This window comes from Pelobates fuscus, chromosome 4 (assembly GCF_036172605.1).
Source record: "Pelobates fuscus isolate aPelFus1 chromosome 4, aPelFus1.pri, whole genome shotgun sequence".
In the NCBI taxonomy this organism is placed as follows: domain Eukaryota; kingdom Metazoa; phylum Chordata; class Amphibia; order Anura; family Pelobatidae; genus Pelobates; species Pelobates fuscus.
The window spans coordinates 387,507,532-387,523,447 of record NC_086320.1 but is presented as its reverse complement, the minus strand read 5'-3'; the positions used below and the strand labels follow the sequence as shown (position 1 = coordinate 387,523,447).

The window sequence follows — 15,916 nt, the reverse complement described above, 5'->3', positions numbered from 1 at the left end:
AGCCTTACTGAAATCTAGGTAAGCAATGTTTACTGCACCACCCTGATCTATAATTTTAGTTACCCAATCAAAAAAATCAATAAGATTAGTTTGGCATGATCTCCCTGAAGTAAACCCATGTTGTCTCTGATCTTGAAATCCATGTGTTTTTAGATGTTCAACAATCCTATCCCTTAACATGGTTTCCATCACTTTCCCCACTACTGAAGTAAGGCTTACTGGCCTATAGTTGCCCGACTCCTCCCTACTACCTTTCTTGTGAATGGGCACATTTGCTAACTTCCAATCTTCTGGGACTACTCCCGTTAACAATGATTGGTTGCATAAATCTGTTAATGGTTTTGCAAGTACACCACTTGTAGCAGACTCATTCCCTTTTGTTCAGTTGTCCGTACCCCCTTGTTCGTTTCCTGAATGGATGGTGTGTGGTTCCCCTTGTATACCTCCCCCGAACACCGACCACCCCTGGCAGTTAACCGCAATTAACACTGAGACGAGAGCAATCTCGCCACATTGCATTGGAGAAGCCTGGTTGCCCGCCTGCTGCCTTTGGACTATGGCCCTGGGAGATTGGGCCCTTTAAAAACAGTATTCGGCCCTAACAGAGTGCATGTCACTCATTCTGGCCCTTTAAATACAGTGGGGTCATTTGGTACTTGCCCTGTGTGAGCGGTGATACCCCAGATAGCTATGCCATGGAGCCCATTCATATAATGAAAGACTATGGGAAAGACTTTAGCTCCATGGCAATTGAACTGTATGTGTGTGGTCTGAGCGCCATTCAATAATATGCGCTTAGACCTAAGCTATCTGGGGATATGTTGCATGTCTTTATTTTATGTAGTAAATGTAACCTTGTGTATTTTATTGTATTTTATGTCTTTTTGCAGCCATGTGCTCAATGGAGTCTGCCTCTATCCCTGGATATAATTGGATTATATTCCCATTGTCTCCAGGAAAGAGGGCTCTGTAAAACCAGTCTGAGCCAGATAGTCATGTGCAAGCCAGGGCCCAAAATATATTTTACTAACTTTTGAACCCCTGGTTTGATTCATGCCATTTTTTTAATATGTTGTTCCCCTGAATGGATTGATTGTGAATATGTAATTGTTATGTGAATGTGATGTATGGTTTTAGAGTTATGAAAGTTGGGTAGAAAGTATGTTTAACTGTATGTATAATTTAGTTTCTTCTCAGGATAAGGGGAGGGAATATGTGGGATGTAACTGATGTGATTGGTTGTTTTATCCCTCCCTGTGGGCAGTCCTGTATTTGCAACAACTGTAATAAAAACCAGGCTGAGTGTGCCAGCACCTCAGACCACTGCTTGACCCTCAACACGGAGCCTTGTCTCGTTCTTGGGGGGATTCACTGTATGCTGATAGAGACCGACTGCCAGGAGTGTAAGCCGCTTGGGAGCTTTTCCTGTTCGTCTGCTAGCAGCTATTCGTGAGGTTCCAGTTCGGAGTGCTATTTTGTATCCAGTTCGGGAGTTTGGTGTTCTGCAGTAGCTATGCCTGTCTCTCAGAAAGGGGCATATCGCCTAAACGGATTTTAACCCCTTGTCTGCTGAAACGGTCCGTTACAAACACATTAACTCAAATGCATTCCCTGGGCGGCTGCCATTTGTAAAATCGAACTCACAGATTCTAGTAAATGGTGGTAATTTTGTCTCCAGAACACAGGCAGCAGTACATGGTTGAACGCCTGGAACTATTTTCAGCCACAAAATTCCACAAACCCGGGCATAGATTGTACCGTTGCCCGTTTAACGTCCAGACCAACTAGACGAATGGCGTTCGGGAGATAGGAACTACCAACTGGGTGAACCATTCAGTCCCTAAAAGACAGTGGGAGTGTTCATTGGTGTTCGCACAGGAACCTCCAAAAGGAGACTGGCCGTTGTCCTCAATTGTCTGGAACTGTTTTGGGCCATCACCTTGTGGCCAGCCGCTTAGAACTTTACCCGAATGGCTATTCCGTTCTACCGAACGCATCTGAACGCTATTTGGTCACGTTGTACGCTCAGATGCAAGCTATTCTGGGATATAAAATTTGTGGGGTTCCTGTATTTTCCTGTAACAGAGATAATTGAGTTACTCAGTTTTGACTCAATTATCTCCCAGACAGAGGGATGCCTGGGAGGGGCTTGTGTAGATTTTGTATGGAGATCCCGTGCTGGGGGTCTGTGTTTGAGATGAATAAACCAGTTGTATTCCCAGAATTGTGTGTTGTCCAGTTACTGGGGAGGGATAGAGCTATTCATATTCCAGTGCCTGGTTCTGAGTTCCTGTCTTTACGGATCCAGCAGAGGAAAAGTCCTTGTCAAGACTAGCGCTCTACTACAGTACTAAGCTCTTTTAATAACTTTGGGTGTATTCCATCAGGCCCCAACGACTTATTTGTCTTTACTTTTGACAGTTGAAATAGAACCTCTTCCTTTATAAACTCATTTGTAACAAACAACTCATTTGTCCTTTTTCTTAACTGAGGCCACTTTTCTTCATAGATAGATAGATAATGCATTATAACAAAGATAGATATATACATAAATAGTGTAGCAAAAATAACCTCGCCACGGGCTCTTGGAGGGGCCTGCTGGCCAGTCTTTTGCCAAAAGACTACGGGCCGTTTAAAACTTATGTGATTTATGTACTTTTGTACTCCAGAAAGAAAGACCAACAGTTAACCCTAATTCCCTGGAACTGTTTTGGGCATAGGACCATGTGCGCAGTCGGTCAAAACCGACCTGAACCGATCTGGGTGATTTTTGGATATGATGGTCCCCCAGATCGGGGTTTCCATGTGTTTTGGGGGTATTTTCAGGATATTGTAAAATGTATGTTTTCTCTGCGTGGAGAGTACAGTTCCTGACTCAATTATTTCTCAGGCACAGGGGTGGGATTATCCTATTTTATGTGGGAGTGTCCTGGTCCTGAGAGCCAATGTAATTACAGTGTGTACTTTGTCATAGTCCCCTCTCAGGTCCAGTAGGGAATTCCCCTGGAATATGTATCCGGAAACCCCTTGCATGGGGAGCTGCATTTAAGGCTGCATGTGGCTCCCATTAAACAGTTCCTCTTCACCCTCAACATAGAGCCTCATCTCATGTGTGGAGGGGACAGCGGTATTCACTCTGGGTATAGCTATACTCATTATACTCCCTTGGATTATAATCACTAGCTCTTGTAGGAGCTATACTGCTATATTCTCTGGAGTAGGAGAGTTCTACCCACTGGAATCTGCATCCCTAACTTGTGTCCAGTGTGGGTGGAGGACAGCGAGACCCCAGCCAAGCTACGGCGGCTGTGGGGTTACAGTGGTTATGGTGATCCAGTGCGGTGCTTATAGTGCTCGCAATTACTAGGAAGCAGCGATTGGCCGAGGCACCCAGTCAGGGTGCCAGGCCCTCCACCACAGATAGCTAGATAGTGCATTATAGAATAGATAGATTATACATTATAACAAAGATAGATAGATAATACATTATAAAATAAATAGATAGATAGATAGTTGGATAAAGCATTATAAAATATATAGATACTACAATACTCCCCATCACTACTACATACAATTACTGCAATACTCACCCACTACAACCACTGAAATACACTACCCCATACTATTACTACCTAAAACAACTGAAACTGCCTTCCATTTAGCGCGAGGGGTCGCTCCCCGCGGGCAGCGAGGGGTCGCTCCCCGCGGGCAGCGAGGGGTCACTCCCCGCGGGCAGCGAGGGGTCACTCCCCGCGGGCAGCGAGGGGTCACTCCCCGCGGGCAGCGAGGGGTCACTCCCCGCGGGCAGCGAGGGGTCACTCCCCGCGGGCAGCGAGGGGTCACTCCCCGCGGGCAGCGAGGGGTCACTCCCCGCGGGCAGCGAGGGGTCACTCTCCGCGGGCAGCGAGGGGTCACTCCCCGCGGGCAGCGAGGGGTCACTCCCCGCGGGCAGCGAGGGGTCACTCTCCGCAGACAGCGAGGGGTCACTCTCCGCAGACAGCGAGGGGTCACTCTCCGCAGACAGCGAGGGGTCACTCTCCGCAGACAGCGAGGGGTCACTCTCCGCAGACAGCGAGGGGTCACTCTCCGCAGACAGCGAGGGGTCACTCTCCGCAGACAGCGAGGGGTCACTCTCCGCAGACAGCGAGGGGTCACTCTCCGCAGACAGCGAGGGGTCACTCTCCGCAGACAGCGAGGGGTCACTCTCCGCAGACAGCGAGGGGTCACTCTCCGCAGACAGCGAGGGGTCACTCTCCGCAGACAGCGAGGGGTCACTCTCCGCAGACAGCGAGGGGTCACTCTCCGCAGACAGCGAGGGGTCACTCTCCGCAGACAGCGAGGGGTCACTCTCCGCAGACAGCGAGGGGTCACTCTCCGCAGACAGCGAGGGGTCACTCTCCGCAGACAGCGAGGGGTCACTCTCCGCAGACAGCGAGGGGTCACTCTCCGCAGACAGCGAGGGGTCACTCTCCGCAGACAGCGAGGGGTCACTCTCCGCAGACAGCGAGGGGTCACTCTCCGCAGACAGCGAGGGGTCACTCTCCGCAGACAGCGAGGGGTCACTCTCCGCAGACAGCGAGGGGTCACTCTCCGCAGACAGCGAGGGGTCACTCTCCGCAGACAGCGAGGGGTTACTCCTTCTATTTACTGGTTTTCCTTGCCAGCTGATTCCTGGGATTTCTTGAGTGAAGCGATTGGGTTCCCTGGCAGACTGGCATGGTGCCCAGCTCAGCTATCACAGGGCACTGAATGCAATCCCGGCCACGTGTCCCACCGGTAAACAAGGGGACAGAATAACAGACAGCATCGCAGACACGATCCCAGATTAGGGAATATCTGCATTATTATTCGTATGTAGGATCTATATCAACTAAAAGGAGAATTGTTCAAATTCTAAGTAAATCAAGGACAGAATAGCCCAACTAGAACCATAACTGGCGTAATATTAGCCATTTTACAGTTTGCACATTTTTGCCTTAAATGTGAAACTCACTCCCTGACTCACTTTAGTGTATAACCCTCTCTGTGTCTATGTATAGGGCTCTACATGAGTATAAGTGTACCAGTGTGTGTACAATATACCTCTTAGTGTGTGTACACAATGTACCTGTGTGTATAATGTATCTCTATATGTACAATATCTCTATGTGTACAATGAATCTGTGTGTATATACACAAATGATCTGTCTATATACATTGTATCTGTGTGTGTGTATAATGTATCTCTATATGTACAATGAATCTCTGTGTGTATATACAATATATCTGTGTACTATATACATTGTATCTGTGTGTATACAATATATGTGTGTACTATATACATTGTATCTGTGTGTATATACAATATATGTGTGTACTATATACATTGTATCTGTGTGTGTGTATAATGTATCTCTATATGTACAATGAATCTCTGTGTGTATATACAATATATGTGTGTACTATATACATTGTATCTGTGTGTGTGTATAATGTATCTCTATATGTACAATGAATCTCTGTGTGTATATACAATATATGTGTGTACTATATACATTGTATCTGTGTGTGTATAATGTATCTCTATATGTACAATGAATCTCTGTATATACAATATATGTGTGTACTATATACATTGTATCTGTGTGTGTATAATGTATCTCTATATGTACAATGAATCTCTGTATATACAATATATGTGTGTACTATATACATTGTATCTGTGTGTGTGTATAATGTATCTCTATATGTACAATGAATCTCTGTGTGTATATACAATATATGTGTGTACTATATACATTGTATCTGTGTGTGTGTATAATGTATCTCTATATGTACAATGAATCTCTGTGTGTATATACAATATATGTGTGTACTATATACATTGTATCTGTGTGTGTGTATAATGTATCTCTATATGTACAATGAATCTCTGTGTGTATATACAATATATGTGTGTACTATATACATTGTATCTGTGTGTGTGTATAATGTATCTCTATATGTACAATGAATCTCTGTGTGTATATACAATATATCTGTGTACTATATACATTGTATCTGTGTGTGTGTATAATGTATCTCTATATGTACAATGAATCTCTGTGTGTATATACAATATATGTGTGTACTATATACATTGTATCTGTGTGTGTATAATGTATCTCTATATGTACAATGAATCTCTGTATATACAATATATGTGTGTACTATATACATTGTATCTGTGTGTGTATACAATATATCTGTGTACTATATACATTGTATCTGTGTGTGTGTATAATGTATCTCTATATGTACAATGAATCTCTGTGTGTATATACAATATATGTGTGTACTATATACATTGTATCTGTGTGTGTATAATGTATCTCTATATGTACAATGAATCTCTGTGTGTATATACAATATATGTGTGTACTATATACAATGTATCTGTGTGTATATACAATATATGTGTGTACTATATACATTGTATCTGTGTGTGTATAATGTATCTCTATATGTACAATGAATCTCTGTATATACAATATATGTGTGTACTATATACATTGTATCTGTGTGTGTATACAATATATCTGTGTACTATATACATTGTATCTGTGTGTGTGTATAATGTATCTCTATATGTACAATGAATCTCTGTGTGTATATACAATATATGTGTGTACTATATACATTGTATCTGTGTGTGTATACAATATATCTGTGTACTATATACATTGTATCTGTGTGTGTGTATAATGTATCTCTATATGTACAATGAATCTCTGTGTGTATATACAATATATCTGTGTACTATATACATTGTATCTGTGTGTATACAATATATGTGTGTACTATATACATTGTATCTGTGTGTATATACAATATATGTGTGTACTATATACATTGTATCTGTGTGTGTGTATAATGTATCTCTATATGTACAATGAATCTCTGTGTGTATATACAATATATGTGTGTACTATATACATTGTATCTGTGTGTGTGTATAATGTATCTCTATATGTACAATGAATCTCTGTGTGTATATACAATATATGTGTGTACTATATACATTGTATCTGTGTGTGTATAATGTATCTCTATATGTACAATGAATCTCTGTATATACAATATATGTGTGTACTATATACATTGTATCTGTGTGTGTATAATGTATCTCTATATGTACAATGAATCTCTGTGTGTATATACAATATATGTGTGTACTATATACATTGTATCTGTGTGTGTGTATAATGTATCTCTATATGTACAATGAATCTCTGTGTGTATATACAATATATGTGTGTACTATATACATTGTATCTGTGTGTGTGTATAATGTATCTCTATATGTACAATGAATCTCTGTGTGTATATACAATATATGTGTGTACTATATACATTGTATCTGTGTGTGTGTATAATGTATCTCTATATGTACAATGAATCTCTGTGTGTATATACAATATATGTGTGTACTATATACATTGTATCTGTGTGTGTGTATAATGTATCTCTATATGTACAATGAATCTCTGTGTGTATATACAATATATCTGTGTACTATATACATTGTATCTGTGTGTGTGTATAATGTATCTCTATATGTACAATGAATCTCTGTGTGTATATACAATATATGTGTGTACTATATACATTGTATCTGTGTGTGTATAATGTATCTCTATATGTACAATGAATCTCTGTATATACAATATATGTGTGTACTATATACATTGTATCTGTGTGTGTATACAATATATCTGTGTACTATATACATTGTATCTGTGTGTGTGTATAATGTATCTCTATATGTACAATGAATCTCTGTGTGTATATACAATATATGTGTGTACTATATACATTGTATCTGTGTGTGTATAATGTATCTCTATATGTACAATGAATCTCTGTGTGTATATACAATATATGTGTGTACTATATACATTGTATCTGTGTGTGTATAATGTATCTCTATATGTACAATGAATCTCTGTATATACAATATATGTGTGTACTATATACATTGTATCTGTGTGTGTATACAATATATCTGTGTACTATATACATTGTATCTGTGTGTGTGTATAATGTATCTCTATATGTACAATGAATCTCTGTGTGTATATACAATATATGTGTGTACTATATACATTGTATCTGTGTGTGTATAATGTATCTCTATATGTACAATGAATCTCTGTGTGTATATACAATATATGTGTGTACTATATACAATGTATCTGTGTGTATATACAATATATGTGTGTACTATATACATTGTATCTGTGTGTGTATAATGTATCTCTATATGTACAATGAATCTCTGTATATACAATATATGTGTGTACTATATACATTGTATCTGTGTGTGTGTATAATGTATCTCTATATGTACAATGAATCTCTGTGTGTATATACAATATATGTGTGTACTATATACATTGTATCTGTGTGTGTGTATAATGTATCTCTATATGTACAATGAATCTCTGTGTGTATATACAATATATGTGTGTACTATATACATTGTATCTGTGTGTGTATAATGTATCTCTATATGTACAATGAATCTCTGTATATACAATATATGTGTGTACTATATACATTGTATCTGTGTGTGTATAATGTATCTCTATATGTACAATGAATCTCTGTGTGTATATACAATATATGTGTGTACTATATACATTGTATCTGTGTGTGTGTATAATGTATCTCTATATGTACAATGAATCTCTGTGTGTATATACAATATATGTGTGTACTATATACATTGTATCTGTGTGTGTGTATAATGTATCTCTATATGTACAATGAATCTCTGTGTGTATATACAATATATGTGTGTACTATATACATTGTATCTGTGTGTGTGTATAATGTATCTCTATATGTACAATGAATCTCTGTGTGTATATACAATATATGTGTGTACTATATACATTGTATCTGTGTGTGTGTATAATGTATCTCTATATGTACAATGAATCTCTGTGTGTATATACAATATATCTGTGTACTATATACATTGTATCTGTGTGTGTGTATAATGTATCTCTATATGTACAATGAATCTCTGTGTGTATATACAATATATGTGTGTACTATATACATTGTATCTGTGTGTGTATAATGTATCTCTATATGTACAATGAATCTCTGTATATACAATATATGTGTGTACTATATACATTGTATCTGTGTGTGTATACAATATATCTGTGTACTATATACATTGTATCTGTGTGTGTGTATAATGTATCTCTATATGTACAATGAATCTCTGTGTGTATATACAATATATGTGTGTACTATATACATTGTATCTGTGTGTGTATAATGTATCTCTATATGTACAATGAATCTCTGTGTGTATATACAATATATGTGTGTACTATATACAATGTATCTGTGTGTATATACAATATATGTGTGTACTATATACATTGTATCTGTGTGTGTATAATGTATCTCTATATGTACAATGAATCTCTGTATATACAATATATGTGTGTACTATATACATTGTATCTGTGTGTGTATACAATATATGTGTGTACTATATACATTGTATCTGTGAGTATGTGCATGCACATTACCTGCCAGGAGTCTCAGGAATGGACACTCTGTATGTTCTCCTCCAGGCGGGAGTCTATGTATGCAGTGTCACCGCACCCTAGGTGAGTACAGAGTATCACGGAGCGTCTCTTGCAGATTGTTGTGAATGAGATCAGCTGTTTAAACCTGTACACATTGCCCGGAGCCGCAGCCAATCAGAGGCTAGATATTTATAGCTCAGTTAACCCTGTGAGAACCATAGAGTAGATGGAGATTTGATTGCTTGCCCTCTGGCATCCACTGGCACCGTCTGGCTGTGAATGATAAGAGATGTACACAGACTGCTAATGGGGAAGATAAATTGATTATTATTCACTGCGTGAATTCCCAGACCTGGGCTCGTATTGCAGAGCCCTGAAAGAGTTAAAGCTGAACGCGTGCCTGCCTGCAAAAGACACCAACACACATGGAGCGCCTTCCGTGATACGCAGCACGGCCACATTCACACAGAGCCTAAGGAACGAGTCATGGCAATTAGAGGCGTGACCCTGTGTGCTGTCATTCCAGACACATTACAAACATTGTGAACTGATCTCTCACAACAAAACTGCATCCGTGACAGTCACTCATACACAACACGCTGTGACAGAAACACAACAAGCTCTGTGACAGTAACACAACAAGCTCTGTGACAGAAACACAACAAGCTCTGTGACAGAAACACAACAAGCTCTGTGACAGTAACACAAACACAACACACTGTGACAGAAACAACAAGCTGTGACAGAAACACAAACAACAAGCTCTGTGACAGTAACACAAACACAACAAGCTCTGTGACAGAAACAACAAGCTGTGACAGAAACACAAACACAACAAGCTCTGTGACAGTAACACAAACACAACAAGCTCTGTGACAGTAACACAAACACAACAAGCTCTGTGACAGAAACAACACACTGTGACAGAACACAAACACAACAAGCTCTGTGACAGAAACAACAAGCTGTGACAGTAACACAAACACAACAAGCTCTGTGACAGTAACACAAACACAACAAGCTATGTGACAGTAACACAAACACAACAAGCTCTGTGATAGTAACACAAACACAACACACTGTGACAGAAACACAAACACAACACACTGTGACAGAAACAACAAGCTGTGACAGAAACACAAACACAACAAGCTCTGTGACAGTAAAACAAACACAACAAGCTCTGTGACAGAAACAACAAGCTGTGACAGAAACACAAACACAACAAGCTCTGTGACAGTAACACAAACACAACAAGCTCTTTGACAGTAACACAAACACAACAAGCTCTGTGACAGTAACACAAACACAACAAGCTATGTGACAGTAACACAAACACAACAATCTCTGTGATAGTAACACAAACACAACACACTGTGACAGAACACAAACACAACAAGCTCTGTGACAGAAACAACACACTGACAGAACACAAACACAACAAGCTCTGTGACAGAAACAACAAGCTGTGACAGTAACACAAACACAACAAGCTCTGTGACAGTAACACAAACACAACAAGCTCTGTGACAGTAACACAAACACAACAAGCTCTGTGACAGTAACACAAACACAACAAGCTCTGTGATAGTATCACAAACAACACACTGACAGAACACAAACACAACAAGCTCTGTGACAGAAACAACAAGCTGTGACAGTAACACAAATACAACAAGCTCTGTGACAGTAACACAAACACAACAAGCTCTGTGACAGTAACACAACACACTGTGACAGTAACACAAACACAACACACTGTGACAGAACACAAACACAACAAGCTCTGTAACAGAAACAACAAGCTGTGACAGTAACACAAACACAACACGCTGTGACTAACACAAACACAACAAGCTGTGACAGTAACACAAACACAACACACTGTGACAGAACACAAACAACAAGCTCTGTGACAGAAACAACAAGCTGTGACTTTAACACAACAAGCGCTGTGACAGTAACACAAACACAACAAGCTCTGACAGTAACACAAACACAACAAGCTCTGTGACAGAACACAAACACAACACGCTGTGACACAACACAAACACAACACGCTGTGACAGAACACAAACACAACAAGCTCTGTAACAGAAACAGCAAGCTGTGACAGTAACACAAACACAACACGCTGTGACAGTAACACAAACACAACACGCTGTGACAGAACACAAACACAACACGCTGTGACAGAACACAAACACAACACGCTCTGTGACAGTAACACAAACACAACACGCTCTGTGACAGTAACACAAACAACACGCTGTGACAGTAACACAAACACAACACGCTGTGACAGTAACACAAACAACAAGCTCTGTGACAGTAACACAAACACAACAAGCTCTGTTACAGTAACACAAACACAACAAGCTCTGTGACAGTAACACAAACACAACAAGCTCTGCGACAGTAACACAAACACAACACGCTCTGTAACAGAAACAACAAGCTGTGACAGTAACACAACACGCTGTGACAGACCACAAACAACACGCTATGACAGAACACAAACACAACACGCTGTGACAGAACACAAACAACGCGCTGTGACAGAACACAAACAACATGCTGTGACAGAACAAAAACACAACAAGCTCTGTGACAGAAACAACAAGCTGTGACAGTAACACAAACACAACAAACTGTGACAGAACATAAACACAACACGCTGTGACAGATCACAAACACAACATGCTGTGACAGAACACAAACACAACACACTGTGACAGAACACAAACACAACACACTGTGACAGAACACAAACACAACACACTGTGACAGAACACAAACACAACACACTGTGACAGAACACAAACACAACCAGCTCTGTGACAGAAACAACAAGCTGTTACAGTAACACTAACACAGCACGCTCTGTGACAGAACACAAACACAACACGCTGTGACAGAACACAAACACAACACGCTGTGACAGAACACAAACACAACAAGCTCTGTAACAGAAACAACAAGCTGTGACAGTAACACAAACACAACACGCTGTGACAGTAACACAAACACAACACGCTGTGACAGTAACACAAACACAACACGCTGTGACAGAACACAAACACAACAAGCTCTGTGACAGAACACAACACAACAAGCTCTGACAGTAACACAAACACAACAAGCTATGTGACAGAACACAAACACAACACGCTCTGTGACAGTAACACAAACACAACACGCTCTGTGACAGTAACACAAACACAACACGCTCTGTGACAGTAACACAAACAACACGCTGTGACAGTAACACAAACACAACACGCTGTGACAGTAACACAAACACAACAAGATCTGTTACAGTAACACAAACACAACAAGCTCTGTGACAGTAACACAAACACAACAAGCTCTGCGACAGTAACACAAACACAACACGCTCTGTGACAGTAACACAAACACAACACGCTGTGACAGTAACACAAACACAACAAGATCTGTTACAGTAACACAAACACAACAAGCTCTGTGACAGTAACACAAACACAACACGCTCTGTGACAGTAACACAAACACAACACGCTCTGTGACAGTAACACAAACAACACGCTGTGACAGTAACACAAACACAACACGCTGTGACAGTAACACAAACACAACACGCTGTGACAGAACACAAACACAACAAGCTCTGTGACAGAACACAACACAACAAGCTCTGTGACAGTAACACAAACACAACACGCTCTGTGACAGTAACACAAACACAACACGCTCTGACAGTAACACAAACACAACAAGCTATGTGACAGTAACACAAACACAACACGCTCTGTGACAGTAACACAAACAACACGCTGTGACAGTAACACAAACACAACACGCTGTGACAGTAACACAAACACAACACGCTGTGACAGAACACAAACACAACAAGCTATGTGACAGAACACAAACACAACACGCTCTGTGACAGTAACACAAACACAACACGCTCTGTGACAGTAACACAAACACAACACGCTCTGACAGTAACACAAACACAACAAGCTATGTGACAGAACACAAACACAACAAGCTATGTGACAGAACACAAACAACACAAACAACACGCTGTGACAGTAACACAAACACAACACGCTGTGACAGTAACACAAACACAACACGCTGTTACAGTAACACAAACACAACAAGCTCTGTGACAGTAACACAAACACAACAAGCTCTGCGACAGTAACACAAACACAACACGCTCTGTGACAGTAACACAAACACAACACGCTCTGTGACAGTAACACAAACACAACACGCTCTGTGACAGTAACACAAACAACACGCTGTGACAGTAACACAAACACAACACGCTGTGACAGTAACACAAACACAACAAGCTCTGTGACAGTAACACAAACACAACAAGCTCTGTTACAGTAACACAAACACAACAAGCTCTGTGACAGTAACACAAACACAACAAGCTCTGCGACAGTAACACAAACACAACAAGCTCTGCGACAGTAACACAAACACAACACGCTCTGTAACAGAAACAACAAGCTGTGACAGTAACACAACACGCTGTGACAGAACACAAACAACACGCTGTGACAGAACACAAACAACACGCTGTGACAGAACACAAACAACATGCTGTGACAGAACACAAACACAACAAGCTCTGTGACAGAAACAACAAGCTGTGACAGTAACACAAACACAACAAACTGTGACAGAACATAAACACAACACGCTGTGACAGAACACAAACACAACACACTGTGACAGAACACAAACACAACACGCTCTGTGACAGAACACAAACACAACACACTGTGACAGAACACAAACACAACCAGCTCTGTGACAGAAACAACAAGCTGTTACAGTAACACAAACACAACACGCTCTGTGACAGTAACACAAACAACACGCTGTGACAGTAACACAAACACAACACGCTGTGACAGTAACACAAACACAACAAGATCTGTTACAGTAACACAAACACAACAAGCTCTGTGACAGTAACACAAACACAACAAGCTCTGCGACAGTAACACAAACACAACACGCTCTGAGACAGTAACACAAACACAACACGCTCTGTGACAGTAACACAAACAACACGCTGTGACAGTAACACAAACACAACACGCTGTGACAGTAACACAAACACAACAAGCTCTGTGACAGTAACACAAACACAACAAGCTCTGTTACAGTAACACAAACACAACAAGCTCTGTGACAGTAACACAAACACAACAAGCTCTGCGACAGTAACACAAACAACACGCTCTGTAACAGAAACAACAAGCTGTGACAGTAACACAACACGCTGTGACAGAACACAAACAACACGCTGTGACAGAACACAAACAACACGCTGTGACAGAACACAAACAACACGCTGTGACAGAACACAAACAACATGCTGTGACAGAACACAAACACAACAAGCTCTGTGACAGAAACAACAAGCTGTGACAGTAACACAAACACAACAAACTGTGACAGAACATAAACACAACACGCTGTGACAGAACACAAACACAACACACTGTGACAGAACACAAACACAACACGCTCTGTGACAGAACACAAACACAACACACTGTGACAGAACACAAACACAACACACTGTGACAGAACACAAACACAACCAGCTCTGTGACAGAAACAACAAGCTGTTACAGTAACACAAACACAACACGCTCTGTGACAGAACACAAACACAACACACTGTGACAGAACACAAACACAACACACTGTGACAGAACACAAACACAACAAGCTCTGTGACAGAAACAACAAGCTGTGACAGTAGCACAACATGCTGTGACAGACCACAAACAACACGCTATGACAGAACACAAACACAACACGCTATGACAGAACACAAACACAACACGCTATGACAGAACACAAACACAACACGCTGTGACAGAACACAAACACAACAAGCTCTGTGACAGAAACAACAAGCTGTGACAGTAACACAACAAGCTGTGACAAAACACAAACACAACACGCTGTGACAGTAACACAAACACAACACGCTGTGACAGTAACACAAACACAACACGCTGTGACAGTAACACAAACACAACACGCTGTGACAGTAACACAAACACAACACGCTGTGACAGTAACACAAACACAACAAGCTCTGTGACAGTAACACAAACACAACAAGCTCTGTGACAGAACACAAACACAACAAGCTCTGTGACAGAACACAAACACAAGCTCTGTGACAGAACACAAACACAACACTCTGTGACAGAACACAAACACAACACTCTGTGACAGAACACAAACACAACACTCTGTGACAGAACACAAACACAACACTCTGTGACAGAACACAAACACAACACGCTGTG

General features: G+C 40.7%; 1 protein-coding gene across 2 annotated transcripts in view; it reads right to left on the bottom strand.

Annotated features, from left to right (window-relative positions):
- The window catches only part of LOC134609268 (autophagy-related protein 9A-like), a 79,220-nt gene that overhangs the window by 27,165 nt on the left and 36,139 nt on the right, over window positions 1–15,916 (bottom strand). The window contains exon 1 of one of the 2 annotated variants that reach the window (XM_063452911.1): window positions 9,573–9,761. The exons of the other annotated variant lie outside the window; for it this stretch is intronic. The gene's annotated coding sequence lies outside the window, so the exon portion shown is untranslated. Of the gene's footprint in view, window positions 1–9,572; window positions 9,762–15,916 lie in introns of those variants that run through there. 2 annotated transcript variants of the gene reach the window in all.